Consider the following 25,140-nt stretch of genomic DNA (forward strand, 5'->3'; position numbering starts at 1 on the left):
AGGGCAGGAACAGGGATGGGCAAAAGGAAGAAATTACTACCAGGGAAGAGTAAAAAAAGCAAAGGTGAAGCAGAGGAAATGCTCAGGGCAGTTTCAGGGTGGCTGCCAGGCAGCCCTGGCTCTGAGCAACAGCGTCTGCAGTGGGACAGGAAACTCCCAGCTGATGGGAACAAACTTTCTGGCTGACTGCAGAGGCCAGGACAAAGCTGAGTGGTTTCCCTGGTGTCCCCCAGTCCTTGCAGGCCCCAGGGGCTGATGGCATTTGTGCTCCCTCGGGTTCATGTCCCCACAGCAACAGCATGGGGGTGCTACCCCTGCTATGTGCAATGCAACCAGGGGCTCCTGAGCCATTGCTGCCGTGTCTGTGTCTGCAAGGATGGGGCACCTGTGTGAGCTGGGGGAGAGGCCAGGGCTGCAGAGGGGGGATGATGTTGGCAGCTCCATCAGGACACTCTGGGATGCTGCCCTGGGCTGTGCAGCGCCCTGGGGATGGATCAGCCCCTGCTCTGCTGCTCCTTCCCATCTGCCCCAGGGCCCTTGCAGAGCCCCAGCCATGCTGTTTGCCCCCAGCCTGCCCACAGCCAGCCTGGGGCTGCTCACAGGGCTCTTTCTGTGCTGAGCATTGGCCTGGGCGTGTTCTTGAGAGAGCCTGGGCAAGGAGTCTGGAGCCCCCATGCTCTGGCCTGAGGCGTCAGCGCTGCCCCAGCAGTGCCCATGGCCTGTCCCTGCTGCAGCCCCGGCACTGCCACCCCCAGGACTGTGCCCAGCCCCGAGAGCACTCAGGCCCTACAGCAACACCAGGGCCACCAGGGCAGCGGGGCAGGGCCACGGCAGCAGCACTGACAACACCAAGTGCTGCTGCTGCTGGGCACAGCTACTGGGCCAGCACTGATCTGCCCCCAGCTCTGCACACAGACATTGCTGCTGCAGCTCCAGAGAAGGCAACAAAAGGGCATCTCTGCAGAAAACTTGGCTGGGAGGTCCTTTAGTTCATTTAAAGCCATCAAGAGTGCAGCCCCTCATTGACACAGTCTGTGGCCACAAATCAAGGTGGAGAGAAACAAAACGGGAAATGGCAGAAAGAATGACGTCTTTGTGGATAATATAGAAAAACTAAAGCAAACAAAACAAACTTCCACACTAAAGCCATTAAGAAGTATCAAAGATGATTTTATTATAGGTGATTTGCCGAAATTGGCCAGCAGTTTATTGTTTCTGAAACCATCCAGCCATCAGTCTCCACACTGCAGCCTTGAGCTCCTGGTTCCTCAGGCTGTAGATAAGGGGGTTCAGGGCTGGAGGCACCACCGAGTACAGAACTGACAGGGCCAGATTCAGGGATGGGGAAGACATGGAGGGCGGCTTCAGGTAGGCAAATGCAGCAGTGCTGAGGAACAGAGAGAGCACAGCCAGGTGAGGGAGGCAGGTGGAAAAGGCTTTGTGCCGTCCCTGCTCTGAAGGAATCCTGAGCACGGCCCTGAAAATCTGCACATAGGAGAAAACAATGAACATAAAACAACCAAATACCAAACAGGAACTTATAGCAATGAGTCCCAGTTCTCTGAGGTGGGATTTGGAGCAGGAGAGCTTGAGGATCTGTGGGATTTCACAGAAGAACTGGCCCAGGGCATTGCCATGGCACAGGGGCAGGGAAAATGTATTGGCTGTGTGCAGCAGTGAATAGAGAAAGGCAGTGGCCCAGGCAGCTGCTGCCATGTGGGAACAAGCTCTGCTGCCCAGGAGGGTCCCGTAGTGCAGGGCTTTGCAGATGGACACGTAGTGGTCGTAGCACATGATGGTCAGCAGGGAAAGCTCTGCTGCAATGAAAAAGACAAAAAAAAATAGCTGGACCGCACATCCTGTGTAGGAGATGTCCCTGGTGTCCCAGAGGGAATTGTGCATGGCTTTGGGGACAGTGGTGCAGATGGAGCCCAGGTCAGTGAGGGCCAGGTTGAGCAGGAAGAAGAACATGGGCGTGTGCAGGTGGTGGCTGCAGGCTACGGCGCTGATGATGAGGCCGTTGCCCAGGAGGGCAGCCAGGGAGATGCCCAGCAAGAGGCAGAAGTGCAGGAGCTGCAGCTGCCGCGTGTCTGCCAATGCCATCAGGAGGAAGTGCCTGATGGAGCTGCTGTTGGACATTTGTGCTGTCTTGGCATGGGGATCTGTAAAGAAAGTAATCATGGAATAGTTGGGTTTGGAGAGAACTTTAAATATCCCAGAACAGCTTGGGGGCACTTTCCCCCACTGCCTGCCCAGGGCTCTGCTGCCTGGAGCTGTCCCTGCCAGCAGCTGCTTCCCTGTGCCCAGAGCTGAGCCCTGCCAGTGCTGCCAGAGCCCAGTCCTGCCCTGGGGGCTCAGCTCTGTCCTGCAGACCCCTACCAGCTCAGACACTGGCCAAGGGCAGCTCTGGCTCTGCAGGCTCTTATCACAACGTCAGAGCAACCCTGAAGAGGCTGGAAAAGCAACACTGATCCTGCTTCTAGGAGGCCCTGTGCTGATCTCAATAACTGCCCAATTAATTCAGATATAAGGGAAATTCTGTTTTATTTTTATTTTTTTTATTTTTTATTTTATGCATCCCCTGCCTTGCTGTTCCCTCTGCATAATCTACTTGGAAATGTTCTGCAGGTAAATGGCACGCCAGAAGCAGTCCTGAACAATGCAGCATCCTCCCCACACAAAAGGAACACTTCCAAGCCTTACCAGCTGTCTCCTCCCACCCAGATCTTGTCCCCCAGTGCTGGGAGCAGCTGCCAGGGCTGGCTGAGAGCTGTCCCTGGCAGGCAGCAGAGTCCCTGCCCCAGCACAGCGCCCTGGGCTGCAGGACCCTGCTCTGCAGGACAGCCCTGGGCACCCCTGGCTGCTCTGCACAAGAGACAATCAGAGAATGTACTCACAGGGTTTGTAGGCATTGGGATTTTCCAGCTGTAGGAGATGGCTCCAGGAGCTGCAGCCGCATTGTCCTGCAGCCAGAGGTTCCTGTGCCAAGGGCTGGCAGTGATTCTGTCCCAGGCACTTCTCAGCCCCTTCCCAGCCCTGACTGATTGAAGCTCTCTGTGCCTCTGTGCTGTGCCTGGGGTGGCTGCAGGCAGTGCCTCAGCCCTGCTGGGCTGGCAGAAGAGCTGCTCACCAAGAGAAATGTGCTTTTGAAGCTCTTCTTGGTTACTAGGAGCTGCCTCTGTGCCAGGAGCCCAGCCCAGCTCAGCAGCACAGACACAGCACAAGGATTTTAATGAGCCTCTTGGGCTTTGTGCTCAGGCCCTGAACATCAGTCCCTGAGAGGGAGCTGAAGAAACCTCTCCAGAACTTCCAGTCAGAATCCAACTCCAAAGTTTCTTGGACTTTTAATGGGTCCCACTGAGGGACACGACTGAGAAAGTGTCCCCAGGCCCCAGGCAGAGCAGAGAACTGGAGGCACTGATGGCAGCTGGGGACAAAGAGAAGCCAAGTCTTGGTGTCCTGGGCCACAGCAGGGTCTGTGTGCCACCAAGGGCTGGGAGGAGACACCTTTTGCTGAGGCCCTGGGGCCGTCCTGGCACAGCTCTAGCCAGGCTGGGCACTGTCAGCCCCTTGTCCTGCCCTCAGCATCCCCCCTAAGCCCACATCCCAGTGGCCTCAAGGATCTGCTGGAAGGAGTCCCTGGGGAGCCTTGCTCAGAAATGGCCCTGGGGGCTCCTTAATGCTCCCTACAGGGACTGCAGGTTTTTCAAAGGACTTTGGGTTTGGCTTTTGCCTTGGAGTCTCTGAGAGGTCTGTTCAATCTTGTCCTCCAATTCTCTGCTGTAATTAGTCCCTGGAGAGGCTTTGTCAGTAACAACACTCAGTGGAGCTCATTAATGCTTCAGGGTACTTTAGTTATTTTAAGGTACTTGGTGTTGCCCTTTTGATACAGAGTCTGTAAGAGGTTTGTGTAATCATGGCCCCAATTATCTGCTTTAATGAGTCGCTTGAGAGCTTCGTACATACACTCAGTGGGGCTCATTAATGCTTTGAGATACTCAAGGTTTTTGAGGTACTTTGGATGTTCCTTTCTACTCTGAATATCTGAGAAGTGTTTTTTCCAATTCTGGCCTCCAATTCTCTCCTCCAAAGAGTCCATGAAGTGCCTGTATTGGGATGGACCTCAGTGGGACCCATTCATGGTTTGAGACACTTTGAGTTTTTTCTCTGACTTTGACTCTTGGAAAGGTTTGTGCAATCTAAGGCTCTGAGTTTCCAGGGCTCATCTCCAAATGCACCACGGGGCTCATTAGCATCAAGCAATACCTGACAAACCATGGCTCTGCCTTGATTTCTCTTGGCTCATGAGCAATTCATTAGGTGGATTTCCTTTTACAGTTGTGGAGAAATATTTGAAACAGCTTCTAAGAAATATGTATTCCTATCTTAAAGAGTGTCTTTTATTGCTGTTCTTATTATACAAGAGGTGATTGCAACATTTGGTGATTGATATTGATCCAGGGTCTCTCCTAAGGAGGTCTGGCCAGGTCAGAAAAGTTGTACCTTGGAGGTGACCCAGTGTGGACAACCTTGCCCCACATTCCCCAACCCTGAGTGAGAAACGATTTTCACTTTCAAAAATAGAAATGATTTACTAAGACCTTATCAAAATACAACAGAAGAAGCTTGATTTTCATATATGTTAAAATACAACCAAAGACTGAATAAAGAAAAGAATACAGTGCTGGGACCAAAGAATTCAGTCACCATGTGCTCATCTACAAAATGGATGCTCTGTCTTTTATACCTCTATCCCCTCCCAAAGTCTTGTCAATCCACTCCTTCTTCACTGTCCAGTGGTGGAGATCACTGTCTTACACCTTGACTGGAGGTCAGGTGCTGCCATAGTAACAAGCCAACTCTCCCAAATGCCCTGACTACTGAGGCCATCCTGTGATAACAATGCAAGGGGAAGGATAACTGTACAGCTACAAAACTTCTCTTAACATATATTTAATATTCACCTTGTAATTGTAGGAGTCAACCATAGAATTACTCATTTATAACACTCCTTTTCTTTTTTTCTCAGTCATTTTGCTTGAACAATTAAGTAAAAAATTTTCTCTCTCTCTTGAATGAGTCATACCAGCATCTGTTGATGTGGGCAAGGACAGTGGGAGCAGGAGAAAAAAACCTCAGGTTTTCCTTAGACACACTTATTTGGAATGGACAAAAGGGCATCCCAGATGTCCAGTATGGCTTTGGGTGCCATCTACCATGCCTATGTGGCTGCTACCCATAGTTGGTGTATCTTAGGGGTGAGTACAGAAGCCAACTTGTTCCTGCCCTCCAGTCCCTGTTGAATTAAAAGACAACTGAGGAATGTTGTCTGGAATGGCCTTATGTCCCTACCTTATCATGTCTACGGGGTTGCTACTCACAGCAGGGCTATGGAGCCTTCTTGGTAGCAAACAAAGGGGCCAACTCGGTCTTGCTCTCCTTCCTTTGTCTTATTTTCCTGAAGAAGCTGTCCCATTACCTTTTACAGTCCCTTGTGTACTTCTCCTCAACAGATGCTGGTAATTCTCACCCATGAAAACAGAAAGACAGTTCTCGAGCTTGTGAGTGGAAGCTTGACTCTACTTTTTGGGCGTCTTGGTGTTTTACTGGTTGTCTTTCAGTCTCTGCTTGAGAGTCAATCTTGTTTCACCCAGCCTGGATGTTACAGTCCACTCTTTGGGTTCTTCCTCTGTGCCTTTGACTCTGTTGCCATGAGTCCATCCCTGCTCTGTAGTTCACATGGCCCATTCAGTGGTGAGCAGTACCTGAAAGGGACCTTCCCACTGAGGAGTTAGAGGCTGATCTCTCCTTGCCTTAATCATCACCAAATCCCCAGGATTTATATTATGGATTCTGAAATCCAGATTGGTAGTTTGAGGAATAGTCCCTTTATGTCTTAGCCCTTCTAAGGTTTGTGCTATGGACATAACATATTTCTTGGCATTGGCCTCCCCTTCCTCATAGATGGCAACTTTCTGGGGTGAGGTCAGGAAAGGTAACCCAAACATTATTTCATAGGGTGACACCCCCAGATCTGACGGAGGTTGGGTTCTAATTCTTAACAAGGCCAAAGGGAGACATTTTATTCATGACATTTGGATTTCAGTCATTAGCTTAACTAGAGCTCTTTTAAGAGTTTCATTCATTCTGTCAACCTGACTGGAACTCTGTGGATGCCATGGAGTGTGTAATTCCCATTTTACTCCCAGGGCCTGAACAACTTTCTGCAATATCATCAATGTGAAATGAGTTTCCCTGGTCTGAATCAATCCTGTTTCCCATTCCATATCAGGGACTGATTGATTCTAGAAGTGTTTTACTCACAACATTGGCAATGGCTTTCACAGTGGGTACCACCTCTACCCAACGAGCCATCTGTTCTACTATCACTGGCAAAAACTTCCACTGTTGTACATGGGGAAGCTCAGTAAAGTCTACTTGGATGTTTTGGAAGGGCCGTAAGGCTAGTTCTCGTCCTCTCCTGGGTGTTTTCCTCATAATTTTGTTATTTACTTTTTGACATATCACATACCATTCACTTACTTGCTTAGCTATTCTGAAAATTCCTTTGCATTCCAAATCCCTTAGAAATTGATCACTTAGCACTTGTGTACCCCAATGCGTTGCTCCATGTATGCCTTCTAGCATTTTCTTGGCAGAGGGTTTATTCAACATTGGCCTCCCCTCTGCTAATCTCTACTTCCCTTTGTTATCTTTCTTGGCTCCCATTTTGAGGAATTCTTCCTTTTATGTCCCACTGAACATCAGGACTTTTTGTATTTTTCTCAGGGGTGTTAGTATTATAATTAGTTTTTCTGTCTCTGATTCAGTTGCATTTTTAGCTTCTAAATTGGCTAAATTGTTCCCTTGCTCCCCTTTTTGATGTCCTTTAACATAAACCACCATTACTTCTTCTGGTAATTGTAAGGTTTCTAACTCTTCTAAAATAAATTTTTTGTGAAACAGTCCCTTTCCCTTTGAATTGAATAGCCCCCTCTCTTCCCAAATTTTTCCAAAGGTATGCACTATGCCAAAAGTGTATTTTGAGTCTGTACATATTGTTCTCCATTTCCAGAGCTCACTTTAGGGCATATAACTCCCATGCTTGGGCTGATCAGTTGGAAGGTAACTTTTTCTTCTCTATGGCCATCAACCCTTCATGCCCTATAGCACACCCTGATACCCTGTGCCTCTTTATTACCTGTGAAGATCCATTGATGTATAATCGTTTTCCACCTTGGAGTTGTTGATCTGTTAGGTCCTGTCTCATTTTAGTTTGATAGTTTATAACCTCTAGGCAATTATGGATTAGTTCCTCATCTGGTTCTCCATACAAAAACTGGGAAGGGTTGAGTTGGTTACTCAATATTAGCTCTAAACCATTTTGTATTAAGATGGCTTCATAATTTAGCACTCAGGAATCAGTGAGCCATTTCTCAGCCTTTTGATTTAGGATACTCCTCACTGAGTTTGGGATATACATCTTCAATTTTCCCCAGAAGGTATTTTTTTGCTTTCTGATATGAGTAGGGCAGTCACTGCCACAGCCTGAATGGAGGTTGGCCACCCGCAGCTGACAAGGTCTAGTAATTTTGATAAATTGGCCACTGGTTTCCTGGATCCTCTCCAGTCCTGGGCTAACACTCCATGTGCTACCCATTTTTCTATATCCACAAACAATAGAAGGGTTTGTCTAAGGCAGGAAGACTCAGTGCTGATGCACTGACTAATTTTTGCTTTAAAGCTTCAAACTTTTTTTGATCTTCTTCCCATCTAATCTCTTCTTCAACTAACTTTTCTTACAAGAACTGGATGGCCTGTGTGTATCCTTCAATCCATAGCCTACAATATCCCAACAGGCCTAAAAACTTTCTGATTTCTCTCTTAGTTTTTGGCCATGGGTGTGACACTATCCTTGTAATTCTCTCAGGGTTCAGCCACCAGCTCCCTTGACAAATCATATGTCCTGGGAATTTTACTTCCCACTCTACAAATTGGAATTTACCTTTTGATACCCAAAGTCCTTGGTTCCCCAGAAAATTTACAACACTATGGTGGATTCCCAAACTTCTTTTTCTTCCTGTCCTGGGAGAAGCAAATAATTTACATATTTGATGAGCTTTATCTCAGGTTTAATGGAAAAGAGTTGTAGTACTTCTCCTAGGGCTTGACCAAAGAGGTTTGGGGAGTTGGAAAATCCTTGGGGTAACCTAGTCCACCAAAGCTGTTGCTTCCTCCCAGAACTGGGGTCATCGCATTCAAAGGTAAATATATCCCACTTTCCCCTACCAGTGGAAAAAAAAACATCTTTTAGGTCTATCACACTAAACCACTGGTGGGGGGAATGTTACTTAGTAGTGTAGAGGGGTTAGGCACTACTGGGTACCGATTCACTGCTCTTTTGTTCACTTCTCTCAAATCTTGGACAAGCCTGTAAGTCCCATCTGACTTCTTTACTGGTAATATGGGTGTATTATGGAGGGATATACATGGTTCTAAGGTCCTGTCCTCAAGCAGGTCCTGGATCACCGGCTATAGTCCTCGTCTCCCTTCCAGGGAGAGCAAGTATTGTCGTGCCCGAACTGGATGGTTCTCATTAACTATTTTTATTACTATAGGTTTGATGTTCAAGTTACCTCACTTCTTCCATTTTGCCCACACCATCTCATGAATTTTCCCCTTATTTTCTTCCCTTAATTGGAGAAGCTTAATTACCATTTTCCCCTTCTTTGGGAGCACTCCAATGTCAAACTGCACCCATAAATCCTGTCAGAATAAATTTCACCCTGCTTCTGAAACTAACAGAACATCCCCAATTTCTATTTTTTTTTTTTGTTCCTTCAAATTTTATTTGCATTATAACTGAGACTTTGAATACTTCCCCTTGTCAAGGATTGAAAAGACGGGTGTCTGCTAAGGAAGGCAGGAGCTGCCCCGAAATGGAAAATGTAAACCCCCCTCCTTCTGAGAGGGTTTAATTTCAAAATGATAACAATTCCTTCTGAATTGTTATAATTTTGAAATTAAGGGGGCTTTCAGGCACAGATAAGGGAGAAGGAATAACAGTTCTTTACCAGAAAAAAGCAAATCAAAACAAAACAAAACAATGCAGTAATACAAAAGAATGACAAGAGTCAGAATACAACCTGAAACCCTGTGGGTCAGGGTGGTGGTAGTAGTCCTATTAAATGGTGGCTGCAGTCCTCCTGGAGTGGCAGGTGTGGTTCTATTGAGGCAGTGATCCTGTAAAAGGCTGTAGTCTTCCTCTGAAGATCCTATGGTGGTGTAGGTGGGCTGGTCTTCCTCTGGAAATCCAGTGGGAAAGGGCTGCTCCTCTGGGAATCCAGTGGAAAAGGCTGTCTCTGGTGTCCCAAAATCTCAGATTATAGCCAGGAAGGAATATTTGGCTCCTCCCTCTGGGCGGAGCATCTCACAATGGGATGATGTAATTTTGATCAGTCACGCAGTGATGCTCAATGGCCCATTAACAGCAGATGTCTTCCCAGAGGGAGGACTGGTTGTTGAAGAGACAAAGAAAAACTGCCCAATTAATAACTGGCCCACCTCTAATAGATGGGAATAGAACACACATATTACCTTGCAGTCTAGGACATTATCCATGCCTTATTCTATTTCCATCTGCATCACAATGAAACCTTACATATTGTTCTCACTTAAGACTAGGTTTCCTTGTGGTACACAACGGCTTTTTCCATCTTTCTGCATTACCTACCAAGTGTAACCAGGTCCTTGAGCAAAAACAATTCCATGTATGGGTTTGTCTTTGCATGAGGTGGGATTAATCGAAAGAGTCTTTCCTAAAATACCTTTCATGTGTACAACAGGGACTTTGTCTCCATCCACTGTGTGCAAAGGCTCAGACTGGGCAGGACTGGGCAGGACCAGCTCGATTGATGGACCCTCTGGTGTTGAACATCCAGGTGGCTTTTGCTAAGTTCATTTCCCAATTTCTGAAGATTCCCCAGCCCAGCGCCTTCACTGTAGTCTTAAGTAGTCCATTGCACTGTTCAACTTTCCCGGCAGCAGGTGCATGATAAGGGGTATGATATATCCATTCAATATCATGTTCCCTGGCCCAAATGTTGATAAGGCTGTTCTTGAAATGGGTCCCCTTGTCCAACTCAATTCTCTCAGGGGTTCCATGTCTTCACAGGACTTGCTTTTCCAGGCCCAGGATGTTGTTCCGGGCCGTAGGGTAGGTCTCCAACCATCCAGTGGTAGCTTACACCATGGTCAGCACGTAGCGCTTGCCCTGGTGTGTCTGGGGCAGTGTGATGGAGTCAGTCTGCCAGGCCTGCCCGTACTTGTACTTGGACCACCACCCACCATACCACAGGGGCTTCACTCCCTTGGCCTGCTTGATGGCAGCACACTTCTCACAGTCATGGATAACCTGAGAAATACTGTCCATGGTTAAATCCACCCCTCGGTCTCGTGCCCACTTTTAGGTGGCATCTCTGCCCTGATGGCCTGAGGCATCATGGGCCCATCAAGCTAGGAACAACTTCCCCTTTATGTTCCCAATCTAGGTCTATCTTAGACACCTCTATCTTTGCTGTCTGATCTACCTGCTCATTGTTTTGGTCCTCCTCATTAGCTCTACTCTTGGGGACATGGGCATCTACATGGCAGACCTTCACAGGTAGCCTCCCTACCCTGGTAGCAATGTCTTTCCACTCATCAGCAGTCCAAATTGGTTTTCCTCTATGCTGCCAGTTGGCCTCTTTCCACCTCTCCAGCCATCCCCACAGAGTGTTGGCTACCATCCATGAATCAGTGTAGAGGCAGAGCTTTGGCCACTTCTCTCTTTCAGCAATGTCCAGGGCCAGTTGAACAGCTTTGAGTTCAGCAAGTTGGCTTGATCCACCTTCTCCTTCAGTGGCCTCTGCAACCTGTCATGTGGAGCTCCATACAGCTGCTTTCAATTTCCGGTTCATCCCTACGATGTGACAGGAACCATCAGTGAAAAATGCGTAGCGTGTTTCCTCTGGTGGCAGTTGGTTATAGGGAGGAGCCTCTTCAGCCCGTGTCACTGGTTCTTGTTTTTCATCTGTGACACCAAAATTCTCACCTTCAGGCCAATTTGTAATTACCTCCAAAATCCCATTGTGATTCAGTTTACCTATACGGGCACGCTGAGTGATAAGAGCAATCCACTTGCTCCATGTGGCAGTGTTGGCATGGTGAATGTAACGAACTTTGCCTTTGAACATCCACCCCAGCACCGGTAGTCGGTGTGCCAGGAGGAATTGTGTTTCTGTACCAACACCTCTGAGGCGGCTTGGACTCCTTCATAGGCAGCCAAGATTTCCTTCTCTGTTGGAGTGTAGTTGGCTTTGGCCCCTCTGTAGCTTCAACTTCAAAATCCCAGTGGTCGGCCCTGAGTCTCCCCAAGCACCTTCTGCCAAAGGCTCCAGGACATGCCATGGTTCCTGGCTGCAGAGTAGAGCACGTTCTTCACCTCTGATCCTGTCCTGATTGGGCCAAGAGCTACTGCATGAGCAAACTCCTGCTGGATCTGTGCAAAGGCTTGTTGCTGCTCAGGGCCCCACTGGAAATTGTTCTTCTTGTGGGTGACCAGGTAAAGAGGACTCACAATCTGACTGTACTCGGGAATGTGCATCCTCCAAAAACCTATGGCACCTAGGAAAGCTTGTGTTTCCTTCTTGATGGTCAATGGAGAAATCACAGTGATGTTGTTGATGATCTCAGTGGGAATCTGACGCCGTCCATCTTGCCACTTCACTCCTAGGAACTGAATCTCACAAGCTGGTCCCTTTACTTTGCTCTTTTTAATGGCAAAACCACTCCCAGGAGGATTTGGATGATTTTCTTTCCTTTCTCAAACACTTCTGCAGCTCTGTTCCCCCACATAATGATGTCATCAATATATTGCAGATGTTCTGAAGCCTCACCCTTTTCCAGTGCAATCTGGATCAGTACATGGCAGATGGTGGGGCTGTGCTTCCACCCCTGGGCAGTTGATTCCAGGTATACTGCACTCCCCTCCAGGCGAAAGCCAACTGAGGCCTGCATTCTGCTGCCAGAGGAATGGAAAAAAATGCACTGGCAATGTCTATAGTGGCATACCACTTCGCTGCCTTGGACTCAAGCTCGTACTGGAGCTCTAATATGTCTGGCACAGCAGCGCTCAGTGGTGTAGTCACTTCATTCAATGCCCGATAGTCCAGAGTTAATCTCCATTCTCTGCCAGACTTGTGCACAGGCCAAGTGGGGCTGTTGAAGGGTGAGTGGGTCTTGCTGACGACCCCTTGGCTCTCCAGCTCTCAGATAATTTTGTGAATGGGGATCATGGCATCTCGATTTGTCCAGTACTGTCAGCAGTGCACTGTTGAGGTGGCAATTGGCACTCATTGCTCTTCCACCCTCAGAAGCCCTACTGCAGATGGGCCTTCTGATAGTCCAGGCAAAGTGTTCAACTGCTTGATGTTTTCTGCCTCCACAGCAGCTATGCCAAAAGCCCACCTGAGTTCCTTTGGGTCTTTGTAAATCCATTCCAGAGGAAGTCTATGCCCAGAATATACAGGGCCTCTGGGCCAGTCACAATAGGATGCTTCTGCCACTCATTTCCAGTCAGGCTCACATCAGCTTCCACCAAAGTGAAATGTTAGGATCCCCGTCACACCAGCAATAGAAACAGATTCTGTCCCCACATATCTCAATGGGATTAATGTACATTGAGCACCGGTATCAACCAAAGCTTTGTATTCTTGTAGTTCAGATGTGCCAGGTCAACGAATCCACACAGTCCAGAAAACACGGTTTTCTCTAGCCTCTACCTGGCTAGAGGCAGGGCCCCTCTGAGCCTGGTTATCCTTCTTTCCCTGGGCATATGTCTTGGATTTTCCTTCAAGGGGATCGGACGTGTCATCATCATCATCATACCTTGCAGTTCGGCTACGGGCAACTGGTGCTGCTATCCTTCTGGTAGAACTCCCTCTCTGAGCCCTGTCTTCCTTCAATTCATGCACCTGTCGTGCCAGAACAGCAGTAGGTTTTCCCTTCTATCTCCTCATGTTTTCCCCACAACCACGCAGGTAGAACCACAGCTCAGCTCATGTGGTGTACCTTCTCTCGCCATCTGGGTAATGTCTGCCTTGGATACCAGAACCTCTGATCTGTACTGCTGAAATTTGGAGAAGGTCTTCTTTAATCTCCTCTCTGAGCTTCTTATGATTCTCCTCTATCTTGTCCTCTAATTTCTGCACACGTATTTCTACTGCTGCAATTCTGGCATGTGTTGGGCCATGTACAGCATCTGCATATGCTCAGAGATTCCTTGCCATGTCAAGCACAGTCTCATCCCTCTCATGTCTCTTCATTATGGCTAAGGCAGAAGCATATTCATGTGGCCCAAGTCGCACAAGTTTTCGCCATATCACAGACGTGCATGGTACTAAGTCTGGGTTCTTAGCTGTCACGTCATCTGAGAAGATAATCTCTGCCACTGCCATTTCTCTCAGGTGTTGGATCCCTTGCTCTATGTTCTTCCATGGGATTTGTTGCATATAGAGATCATCTTCACACAGGTATCTTTGTGCAACACTTTCCAAGACCCATGCCCAGAGGCTGAGTGGGTTAGCCCCCCTCATCATTTCTTGGTCAATGACAGGATCCTGTGGCAGGGATCCCAAATGCACCCAGAATTGCAGCCTCACCTGCAGCATCCCAGAGCCAAACTAACCAACTAATTATGGATTCATCAGGTCGTCGAGTGTAATCCTTCCGTAAGCCACAAAGGTCCTTCAGGGAAAAGGACTCAATATTTGCGTCTGATCTTGCACCTGCTGCTGTGACTCCTGATTTTATGTCAGGAGGCATTGAGGTTCCTTCTCCTGTACCATCATCATTATCCTCCTGGTTGATTAGTCTTGTCCGTGCATTTCCCACTTCTAATACTGGTAGCAACAGCCATTGTTTCAGCTGCTGGCTTAGCCTCACTGTCTGGTCTGGCTGCTGGCTTTGAGCCTGGGGTGTTAGCTGCTGCCTGAATGATGGGTATAGCTGATTTATCTCCCTGCCCCCCTGCCTCTTTCTGCTGCCCTAGGGTATCTAACAGAGTGTGATACGCATATGCCAGGGCCCAGCTCACTGCAATGATCTTTTTCTCCTTAGGCTCATCCTGGTACTTCTCTTTCAGATATTTCCCCACCTCAGCTGGTGAATTTGTTCATGGAGAAAATCCCAGACTATAGGGTCAGAGAATTCCTTCAGGATCTGCCCCATATCCTCCCATTTCCCACACCAGTCAGGATTTTCCACACCTGGGTCTATTCCTGGATCAGGGATCTCATCAGCCCATCTATAAATCTCAGCCCTCATTCTAGAGAAGATGTAGACTGTATAGAGGAAGGTTACCAGATCGAATACCAGAAAGATGGTGTCTTTAATATTCAGGGGAAACTGAACATTCTTCAGTAGTGATGCGACCGATTCATAAGAGAAGAAGGAAAGCAAAGGCTAAAAAGCCTCATCCCCTGCTCCTCCTCTTACAAACTGGGTGCATAACTATAGCCATGAACCATTCATACCTGGAGCAGACCCCAGCATGTTTATAAACTTCTTGCAAATCATTGCCACCAAGCCCAGCAGGATAGCTATTCTGGTCACTGCTCCTCTGCTGTAAAAACTATGTATTAGGGACAATACTAAAGCTATTTCTGGATAAGAAAATAAACCTAGGGACCACAGAGGTATGAAGATCTCAAAATCCCTACGGACCAGAAATGCATGCAAGCCTTCACCACAAGAGACATTATGAATTCAGAAAGCATGGCTATTAACTGCTTTATACCAACACAGAGTAATGGCAACCAAAATGCACTCAAAACAGGGTTTTTTCCACTCTCTCTCGAGCCCCATGTTGGCCACCAAATTTTGTCCTGGTCTCGGGCAAATTTGGGAGAGAATCTCCAAAGGGGTCCGTCCAGTAAGCAAACCCACACAGCCCCTCCCCCCAACCAGTTTGGGAAGAATTCCTCAGAAAGAAGGGGAAAGAACCTGTTTATTTAACAGGCACAGCAACCCCCAGCACACAAAATGAACAATACCGGATGACACCACTCTGGAAAAAGATGACAAATTCAGAAAGTCTCTCTTGGGGGTAGTCGCTCTGTTATCAGTCCCTCCGGTGCTGGGGCAGCTGCTGCAAGCCATAAGGTGCAAACTCTCAATGTTTCCAGGTCCCAGTCTGGAGCAGATTCAAGATGGTCGAGAAAAGGAGAGAAGAAACAGTCCAGGAAAAATTTGGACTGTTTAGCTAAACTAACTAATGAGCAGAAGCAAAAAGCAAGCAGAAGCAAAGCGAAGCAGAAGCAAGGTCAAGAGCAAGTGAAAAACAAAAGCAAAAAAGCAAAAGTAGCCCTCTGTGTCCCACCAGGCTGATAAGAAAAACCCAAACAAAACTTTCACCATTCAGAGACAGTCAAAGGCATAGAACATAATATCCAACATAAACAGAGCACATGAATGGGGATACAAGCATCATAACGTCACCCTAGGACATCATCCCACAAAAGACCACCCCTGTACCCCCGTCCTAGTGGTCAAGGGGCACCTCTGAGCCTGCCTACTTCATTCCACTTCTTAAACCTAAGTCCCGCCTGGGTTTGGGGCTCGGCACCCTGGTTCCGGCACCCGTCATCAGAGCTGCAACCCTTTTTCCTCCCCCATCGGCACCCTCAGACTTCCCAAAAGTAAAGCCTGTTGGAATTTCACCAGAGCCTCCCAAGACCTCTCTGTTTGGCTGTGTCGGCTTGAAACATCCGGGGCTGTGAGGGAGCGTGACCCTGGCTGGATCCTTCCACTGCTACAGACGCTGAGGAGAGGGCCTGCCGGCACCCACCAAGTTTTGGGGCCCCGGCAGCTAGCTGGACCCCAAAAACCCACAGATGGACTCTCTTTTTCCAGCTGCTCTCAACCATAACTTTTCAAATAACAATTCCAGCTGTTCCCCTCTTAGAAAACCCCCCAGAGCCTCATCCAAAGACTGTGCCAATCTATGAAGGCTTCACGCTTGAATACTTGGAATGAGCACCGCCAACTTGATGATGCCTAAATCACCATCTTTAAAACTCGAATACAAGATGGCATCACATGTACTTGGAGGGAGATGAAGCCATTCCTTGACTGCCTTTTGAATCAACAGGTCAAGGGAATTGAGAAGGCCCACATTCACCTCAGTATGGTCAGCCAGATATACCAGTCTCTGGAGGGTTTAAGTCCTGAGTATATTGACCCTCTGAAGAGATTTGAGGGGTGAACTCCCAATATGATGGAGCCAGTCCACAAGTTTCTCTGATAAACCCGAATCTGTAAAGCCAGTCCAGGGGTCAATACATCTGCCAAGATATTTTTCTGAGCTCCCTGGGTCAATCATATTAAGGGGGGAACAATTTATCTTCCATGGGGGACAGTCATTGATAGTATATGAGTCCCTTGTTGGCTTGATGCAAAAGCGATGACATTTTTCCCCTGAGTCTGGAGACCAGTAAGTTCACAGAAGGTCTCCAAAATTTTGATATTGCAACACATGCCATCCCAGGAATCACTCAGGAGAACTAAATCATCTGCCAACACCATGGCTGTTATTTTATGTTGGAACCCCTGACCCTCACTTTCAAGCTTGCATGGAAGGGGGTCCATCACCAGATTGAACAGCAAAGGTGACATAGGGTCACCTTGTTTGACACCAGAGCGAATGTAAATGGGGTCTCTCCTCTCCTTTTCAATGGAAATGTACGTTTTGATGTTTCAATATATTTCCCTAACCAGCTGAAGCACATGGGGATCAGCCCTTCTCTGGATCAGACCCTCAAGTACATGCTGGTGACCAGCAATGTCAAAGGCCTTGGTGATGTCCATGAACACCACCCCCAGATGTCGATGCTCCTGCTTTGTGTTCTTAACCACAAGTTGTAACAACTTGGGGTTCTCGACACAACCCGATGCGCAAATAAAGCCTCATTGCCAGGGGTTAATGGGACGTGCTCTGGTCAGCCTCGCCGTAGCAATCCTTGAAAACAGCCTAATCACCATAGAACCAATAGTGATAGGCCTCCAGTTATTGGTATCACCAAGTCTATCCAAGTCAGAACACTTGGGTATCAAGACTGTTTGGCAGTCCCACAGCGCATCTGGGATAGTACTGGTAACAAGCCAGAGATTGAATATCTTAGTCAACAGGGAAAACTTAAGGTCTTTTTTTCATAAGATGACCCCAAGTAATCCCATCTGGCCCAGGAGTGGAGGTTTTACATATCTTGCTCACGTTTTTCTCAATCTCTTTTTCAGTAATCAGGGCTCCAAATATGGTGTTATCAGCCTCCGCATGCAGAGAAAAATTTACCAGGCTACCAAGCTCAACAGCTGTATCCCATCTCAACTTAAAGTGTGCATGGACAACGCCAGATGGCATTGCAAGGCTTCTGTGCTGTCCAGAATAATATGCACCAGACGCCTCCTATGCAACTTGTACAACATCTGAAATCGAAGAAATTTCCCTCTCTTAATCGCTCTCTTTTGCATCCAGTTTGTTGTTGCTTTGGATGCACCCCAACCACGGGATGTCTGCCTTTTCCAGCCCCTGTCTGTTTTCATATTCTGGCCAGGCCCACCCAGGGTACCACGACACTCTTTGAAAACATCGTTCACCACCCCTTGCAGATGTTGCCCTAAAATTTTCATGAAGGCTTCCCAATAGCTGGTGAATCTGCAAGCCAATAATCGCGTTTGGATGGCATAATGGTACTGGAGCTTCAATTGCCCCTCCTTTGGTGATTTAGCAGACCTGGGACGATGTTCAATCACCATCTCACCTTCTGGCCCAGCCTGACCTTTCGTGGAAGGATCTCTGCCCAGAAGGTGCCTTCTATCACTGATCTGCTTTGCCCTTTTAGATGGAATATGCCTTGCAATAAGTTGGTTAATATTCTGACTACTGGCAAACTTCTCTACCAATTGTACCAGGAGAGCCTCCTCCTCATCAGTCCATACCCTTTTGTGGGCCCCTCTGGCTGATGACTCTTTGGGATGGGCGGCAACAATCCATTCCAAATTCCTCACAAGGGGATGTATTATCCTCTTGTGCTGGCCCAGGCCGATCGTGGTGGCAAAACCACATTGGCATACCTCACAGACCCAGTTGCCAGTTGGAGCCACACACAGCATCCCTTTACAACATGGGGCGTGACAGACAATACTGTGGTACTTAAGATTTTGTTTACCACATTTAGAGGACCTAAAGATGACCTTCTTTTGACCCTGGGCCCTCTTTAGATTGTCAATTAGCCCCAACATCCTAGTCAACCAGGTCGCACAACAAGGACAGGATGGCTTTCTCTCAGGGATGGACATGACAGGAGTTCTTATCGTTGCTCCGTCACCACTGGTCCTGGGAAGAGCATCAGGTGTTCTTGGCTCTTCTGTGCCTCCATCTGAACACTCAGAATCCTCTTGAGCCAACCCCAATGGGGAGATCTCATAAGGCTCACGGAATTTTGCCAAGCCCTCCCATGCGACTCCAAGATGTATTCCACAACCCCTTGTAATTGTGGAGTTAACAAACTCCAGACATACCAGATTAAATCCCTCTTCCCTGGGCACAGAGGGTATATAGATGGAATCTTGGCATCTTTGATGCTTAGATCTAGTGGGTCAGTCTGAGTGGCAGTCAATACATATCGCAAAGCCAATGATCGCACCATCATGTCAAAGAGACAACAAAAAGAGTGAGGGTAGAAGTAGTTAGCAGCTGGCCCTCTCCCAGACTGCCAGCTGTGTCCAACACTAGCCTGTGGACAAGGCTTTAGGTAGCAGCAAAATGACTGTGCCAACTTTTTGTTTCAGCAGCTTGTGAAACTATTATTGGGTGGTGAGTCCAACAACAGGGAGGGCAGATTTTTGCTATCTCCCACACTGGTACAGAAGTCAATTCTGTTACCACAAGGGTATCCGGTGGGGCTACAAGGAGGCGTGACTTGCGCAGCCATGCCCAGTTTGTAACTATGCCCTCTCTTAAGAGAGTCAGAGTTACTCCCACTGTTTACCTGCGATTCATTGAGTTTCTTCACTTTGACATTCAAAGCACTGGGCAGAAATCACATCGCGTCAACACCTGCCTTGGGCCTTCGCGATGCTTTGTTTTAATCAAACAGTCATATTCCTCTGTCCCACACCACTTCTAAGCTGGCTGTTAGGCACCGGCCGAGGTGGGGCGCTGGCCTGGAGAACCCCCCGGGGACCCTCACCAGCATGAACTGCTTGGCCGGTGCCGGCTGCAGCCACACACACGCTGGCTGCCCACCACATACATCCAACTGCCCCCAGAGGAAACGTGCTACACTATTTTGGAAAGCAGCCGTATGGAGCCCCACATGACAGGTTGCAGAGGCCACTGAAGGAGAAGGTGGATCAAGCCAACTTGCTGAACTCAAAGCTGTTCAACTGGCCCTGGACATTGCTGAAAGAGAGAAGTGGCCAAAGCTCTGCCTCTACACTGATTCATGGATGGTAGCCAACACTCTGTGGGGATGGCTGGAGAGGTGGAAAGAGGCCAACTGGCAGCATAGAGGAAAACCAATTTGGACTGCTGATGAGTGGAAAGACATTGCTACCAGGGTAGGGAGGCTACCTGTGAAGGTCTGCCATGTAGATGCCCATGTCCCCAAGAGTAGAGCTAATGAGGAGGACCAAAACAATGAGCAGGTAGATCAGACAGCAAAGATAGAGGTGTCTAAGATAGACCTAGATTGGGAACACAAGGGAGAGTTATTCCTAGCTTGATGGGCCCACGATGCCTCAGGCCATCAGGGCAGAGATGCCACCTACAAGTGGGCACGAGACCGAGGGGTGGATTTAACCATGGACAGTATTTCTCAGGTTATCCATGACTGTGAGAAATGTGCTGCCATCAAACAGGCCAAGGGAGTGAAGCCCCTGTGGTACGGTGGGCGGTGGTCCAAGTACAAGTATGGGGAGGCCTGGCAGATTGACTCCATCACACTGCCCCAGACACGCCAGGGCAAGCGCCATGTGCTGACCATGGTGGAAGCCACCATTGGATGGTTGGAGACCTACCCTGTGTCTTGTGCTACGGCCCGGAACAACATCCTGGGCCTGGAAAAACAAGTCCTGTGAAGACATGGAACCCCTGAGAGGATTGAGTCAGACAATGGGACTCATTTCAAGAACAGCCTTATCAACACCTGGGCCAGAGAACATGGCATTGAGTGGGTGTACCATATTCCCTACCATGCACCAGCAGCAGGCAAAGTTGAGAGGTACAACGGACTGTTAAAAACCATTTTGAAAGCATTAGGTGGAGGATCTTTCAAAAACTGGGAGCAGCATCTGGCAAAAGCCACCTGGTTAGTTAACACCTAAGGCTCTACTAAGCGAGTGGGCCCTGCCCAATCTGAGCCTTTGCAGAGAGTAGATGGAGATCAACCTTGTCACCTTTTATGACCAGGTAACCCGCCTAGTGGATGCAGGGAAGTTTATAGATGTTGTTTATTTGGATTTCAGCAAGGCCTTTGACACTGTCTCCCACAGCATACTCCTAGACAAGCTGGCAGCCTGTGGTTTGAACAGGAGCATTCTTTGCTGGGTTAGGAACTGGTTGCATGGCCAGGCTCAAAGAGTGGTGGTGAATGGTGCTGCATCCAGCTGGCGACCAGTCACCAGTGGTGTCCCTCAGGGGTCTGTGCTGGGGCCAGTACTGTTTATATTTTTATTGATGATATGGATGAGGGTTTAGAGTCTTTCATTAGCAAATTTGCAGATGACATTAAGCTGGGAGCATGCATCAATCTGTTAGAGGGACAGAGGGCTTTGCAGAGGGACTTGGAACGGTTGGATGGATGGGCAGAATCTAATGGGATGAAGTTCAATAAGTCCAAGTGCCAAGTCCTGCACTTTGGCCACAATAACTCCCTGCAACGTTATAGGCTGGGGACGGTGTGGCTGGACAGTGCTCAGGAGGAAAGGGACCTAGGGGTGCTGGTTGACAGTCGGCTGAACATGAGCCGGCAGTGTGCCCAGGTGGCCAGGAAGGCCAATGGCATCCTGGCCAGCATCAGGAATAGTCTGGCCAGTAGGAGAAGGGAGGTCATTCTTCCCCTGTATGTGGCACTGGTGAGGCCACACCTTGAGTATTGCATCCAGTTCTGGCCCCTCACTTTAGGAGGGACGTTGAGATGCTTGAGCGTGTCCAAAGGAGAGCAACGAGGCTGGTGAGGGGCTTGGAGCACAAGCCGTATGAAGAACGGCTGAGGGAGCTGGGGTTGTTCAGCCTGGAGAAAAGGAGACTCAGAGGTGACTTTATCACTCTCTTCAACTTCCTCAAGGGTGGCTGTGGTGAGCTGGGGGTCAGTCTCTTTCTCCGGGCAACAACAGGCAGAACAAGAGGACACAGTCTCAAGTTGTGCCAAGGGAGATACAGGCTAGAATGAAGGAGGAGGTTTTTAACAGAACAAGTGGTGAAATAATGGAATCATCTACCCAGGGAGGTAGTAGAGTTACCATCCCTTGATGTGTTTAAAAAAGACTGGATGTGGATCTTGGTGCCATGATCTAGTTGAGGCGTTAGAACATGGGTTGGACTCGATTATCTTAGAGGTGTCTTCCAATCTATAAATTCTGTGATTCTGTGATTCTGCAGATAGCTTCGATAATAGAGGATTGTTTAGCTTAGAATAGAGTGTTGTTAATTTAGGGAAGCTCCGAGGTATCTTTTAAGTAGAAATGAAAGAATTGTCATAATAAGAATTAAGCTGTGAGAGGAAAAGCTGGGCTGCAGCCCAACTGGAGCCTGCAGGTGCTCCAAGCTGTCAGCCTGAACAGGCCACCTGCAGGGCAGCAGGATGAAGATGGAGAAGTGGCGAGGGGATACTTTGTTTCAGCCCGAATGCCAATAAAAGTCTAAAATATCCAGAGTGTTGTGAGACTCCCTTCTTTGCCAGGCTGTAGCTAAGTGGACAGTCCCTTTCAGAGGCCCAAAGAACATAGTGAGGTAAGCAGCTTTGCTTACCTGAAGTGTGGAATGCCCATGGGCAGCTGCGAGACTTGCGGGTAATGAATGCCAGGTGATGAGCTCACATTCAGGACAACACTAGGATGCAGATGTGCAGTCCTTTCTGGGCCTCTTGTCTTGAAGATGTCAGGGTGATCAGCAGCAATCACCATTTGGTTCCCACCCTCCTCTCACTATGTCACCTATGGGATGGAATGGCATTCTCACAGCAGCATCTGGCCCTTCCTCCCTGCTTCTCTTTTCCCCCTTTTTCAGCCCAGAGCCCCAGGGACCATCTGGGCCAGCCTCATCCCCCACGGATGTGTGCAACCACCAGGGCCTCCTGCAGAGCCCCATTCCCACTCTGATGCCTCCTTGGCCTTTTCCCACATCTGGGCCAGCCTGCTGTTGCCAGCTGTTGGACACACACACACAGCATACCACACCTGTCAGGGAGCAATTTGATGCAGGAGCCCCTGCTAACCATGGCTCAACAGCCCGGCACTTTTCCCACCCAGCTGTGGCTCCATTTGGACTCCATCTGCTGGGATACCCACTGTGAGGGACTGCTCAGGGCCTGGATGCTCCTCGAATGGTGTCCACAGGCCTGATTTCCACACCTCCCCATTCCTCCTACCCCTAAAGCTGCCTCAGCCTTCTAAACACAATTTTTCTTACTCTAATGGCTTCCTGTGCTTTACTGCATACTGTAAACAGGAGTACACAGTTTTGATTGTCTTTGCTCTAGAATTAATAAAGATAAGTTGGAAGTGCTGCTAGAGTTTGTAATTTCAAACTTGAAGCAACTGCAAGAAGTAGAGAAGCTTTCTGTGCAGCTTTTCAGTGAATCTGAAGTCTCCTTCCTCTTCACTCACTTTCAGCATATCTGTTGATTTTCCTTTGCTGTCATCTTTTAAGGTTCATCACTTGTCTATCCATCTGTAACAAAACCCTGTAAACCCAATGCAAATTTACCATCCTTTGTATTTTTCCTCTTCTGGAAAAACTGAGGCTCCTGTCATTTAGACTTTGATTCCCATCTTGGCTTTGGCTAAGAACAGAACAAATGGAATTTATTACCTGCTAGTAAGACCTGCTATCAAAGGTCACAGTTAGAGCTAAGCATGGTGCTTCTCTCCCTCTTTTGAATACACATCTTTGTGTCTAGGCCTGGGGATTTCCAGGAGCACCTGGAAGCTACTGCCAAGAACAGAAGTCTCGCTCTTGCTGTTTTGGATATGGATCTTTTGGTAGGATTTTGATCTACACCTACAGTGACCTACAGGAACTGGATCTTTGACACAAAGTGCCTTCAAGCAACATTTCAAAGCATAGTGGGCAATGAAGTCCAGATACTAATGAGTAGTGGTTTGTTTGAACTCTATGTAACATATGGTACAATAGCCCAAAAGATGTTATTTTTGAGTGTTTCAGTTGTTTAAAACTTAGTCTTATTCTTGTCAACACTTTTCTTTCCTCCCTTCAGAAATCTACATGCCCAGGTACTAATTTCTTTCTCAGTTTGCTGACAAGTTACCTGTCAGACAATACTTGTTTCTTGATCCAGAGATGGGGCAACTGTCACCATTAGGCCAGACGTGACATACACATGTGATCAGGGTCCAAGAAGAAAAACAGTTTTTTATTCTGCACGTTGTCCAGCTTATACACTCTTAACCAAACGTGATCTTCAGTCCACCGCTGGCCTTGGCTCGCAGGTGGCCACCAAGTGAGTGTCCTGGGAGGGCATCTTGGAGTGGGCACGGCTGGTAAGTGAGCAGAGCCAGCGAGAGGAGCCGGTGGGGCGTGCCGGGAGGGGCTGAGGTGAGGCCCGGCAGGGCGGCAGCCATAACGCTGCGAGGGCAGCGAGCGTGGAGTGAGCAGGGGCTGAGCAGTGCCCCAGGCCGGGCCATGGTGAGCTGCGGCGGGGCCGGGCAGGGGCTGCCTGAGGCGTGGCGCAGCATCGGCCTCGCTGGCGGCATCGCGGTCCCCCCGCAGCACAAGGGCGCCCTGGTGCTGGTGCTGCTGTGGAAGGTGTCGTGGCCTGGCTTCCGCGGCGTCATGCAGCTCCTGGACTGGTTCGAGGTTCCCGAGGGCTTCACACTGCTCATGGAGCGTCCGCAGCGCTGTCAGGACCTCTGGTACTTCCTGCTTGAGTGGCAGTTCCTGACAGAGCCCGTGGCACGGGGGCTGCTCCGTCAGGTGCTGGAGGCCGTGCGGCGCTGCAGCAGCCGGGGTGTCCTGCACTGCCACATCAAGGCCGAGAACGTCCTCGTTGACCTGGCCATGGGCAAGGCAAAGCTCATTGACTTCAGGTGAGGCACAATCCTCCAGGGCACGTTCTACACCAGGATGTCAGGTAAGCCCAAAGCCGGGGCCCAGCAGGGCAGCAAAGTTTCCCCCTTGGCTGGCAGAGGGGGAAGAGGGAGTGAAGAAAGGAGGGAGGGAAGGAGGGAGAATCCTTCTTCAGCCAGCTGCAGCCAAGTTGCTTTTTGGCAGGGCAAGGGCTGGCTGTTGTGGAACAGGAGCTGGCTGGGAGGGAGGGAGCAGCATGGGCCTGATGAGCTAAGCCCGTGTCCCATAGGAACACCGGAGTACAGCCCACCAGAGTGGATCCTCTTTGGCTGCTACCATGGCCAGCCAGCCACCATCTGGTCCCTGGGCATCCTGCTCTATGAGCTGGTCTGCAGGCACCTTCCTTTCCACACCAACGAGGACATTGTCTGGGGCCAGCTCTTCTTCCTGCCCCGGGTGTCTCAAAGTGGGGATGTGCCTTCAAGGCATGAGGGAAAGAACAGGATTGGGAGGGGCAGCTGGCACATAAGCATCCTGCTCTTGCAGCTGGTGAGGAGGTAGATCTCCTGGGCTCAGCTGGAGGAGGTGGCACCTGTGCATCTGTGCTGGTGTCGTCCGCAAGAGAGGATTGATAGGAAGATTTTGTCTGTAGCTCTGAGCACTCCTGGTGGCCTGGGCATTGTGGAATGTGGGAGAGCATGGACAGGAGCCTTGTCCCGCTGAGCGGCGGTTTCTGGTTTCTCTCCGCAGAGTGCCAGCACTTCATCAGGTGGTGTTTATGAATGGAGCCCACA

At 48.9% G+C, this 25,140-nt stretch overlaps 1 pseudogene; it reads left to right on the forward strand.

Moving 5' to 3' along the window:
- LOC134434572 (serine/threonine-protein kinase pim-1-like) overlaps window positions 1–24,978 on the forward strand; it is a 247,545-nt pseudogene extending 222,567 nt beyond the window's left edge.
- Window positions 24,979–25,140: the final 162 nt, after the last annotated feature.

The sequence above is a fragment of the Melospiza melodia genome, unplaced genomic scaffold (genome assembly GCF_035770615.1).
Source record: "Melospiza melodia melodia isolate bMelMel2 unplaced genomic scaffold, bMelMel2.pri scaffold_44, whole genome shotgun sequence".
NCBI lineage: Eukaryota > Metazoa > Chordata > Aves > Passeriformes > Passerellidae > Melospiza > Melospiza melodia.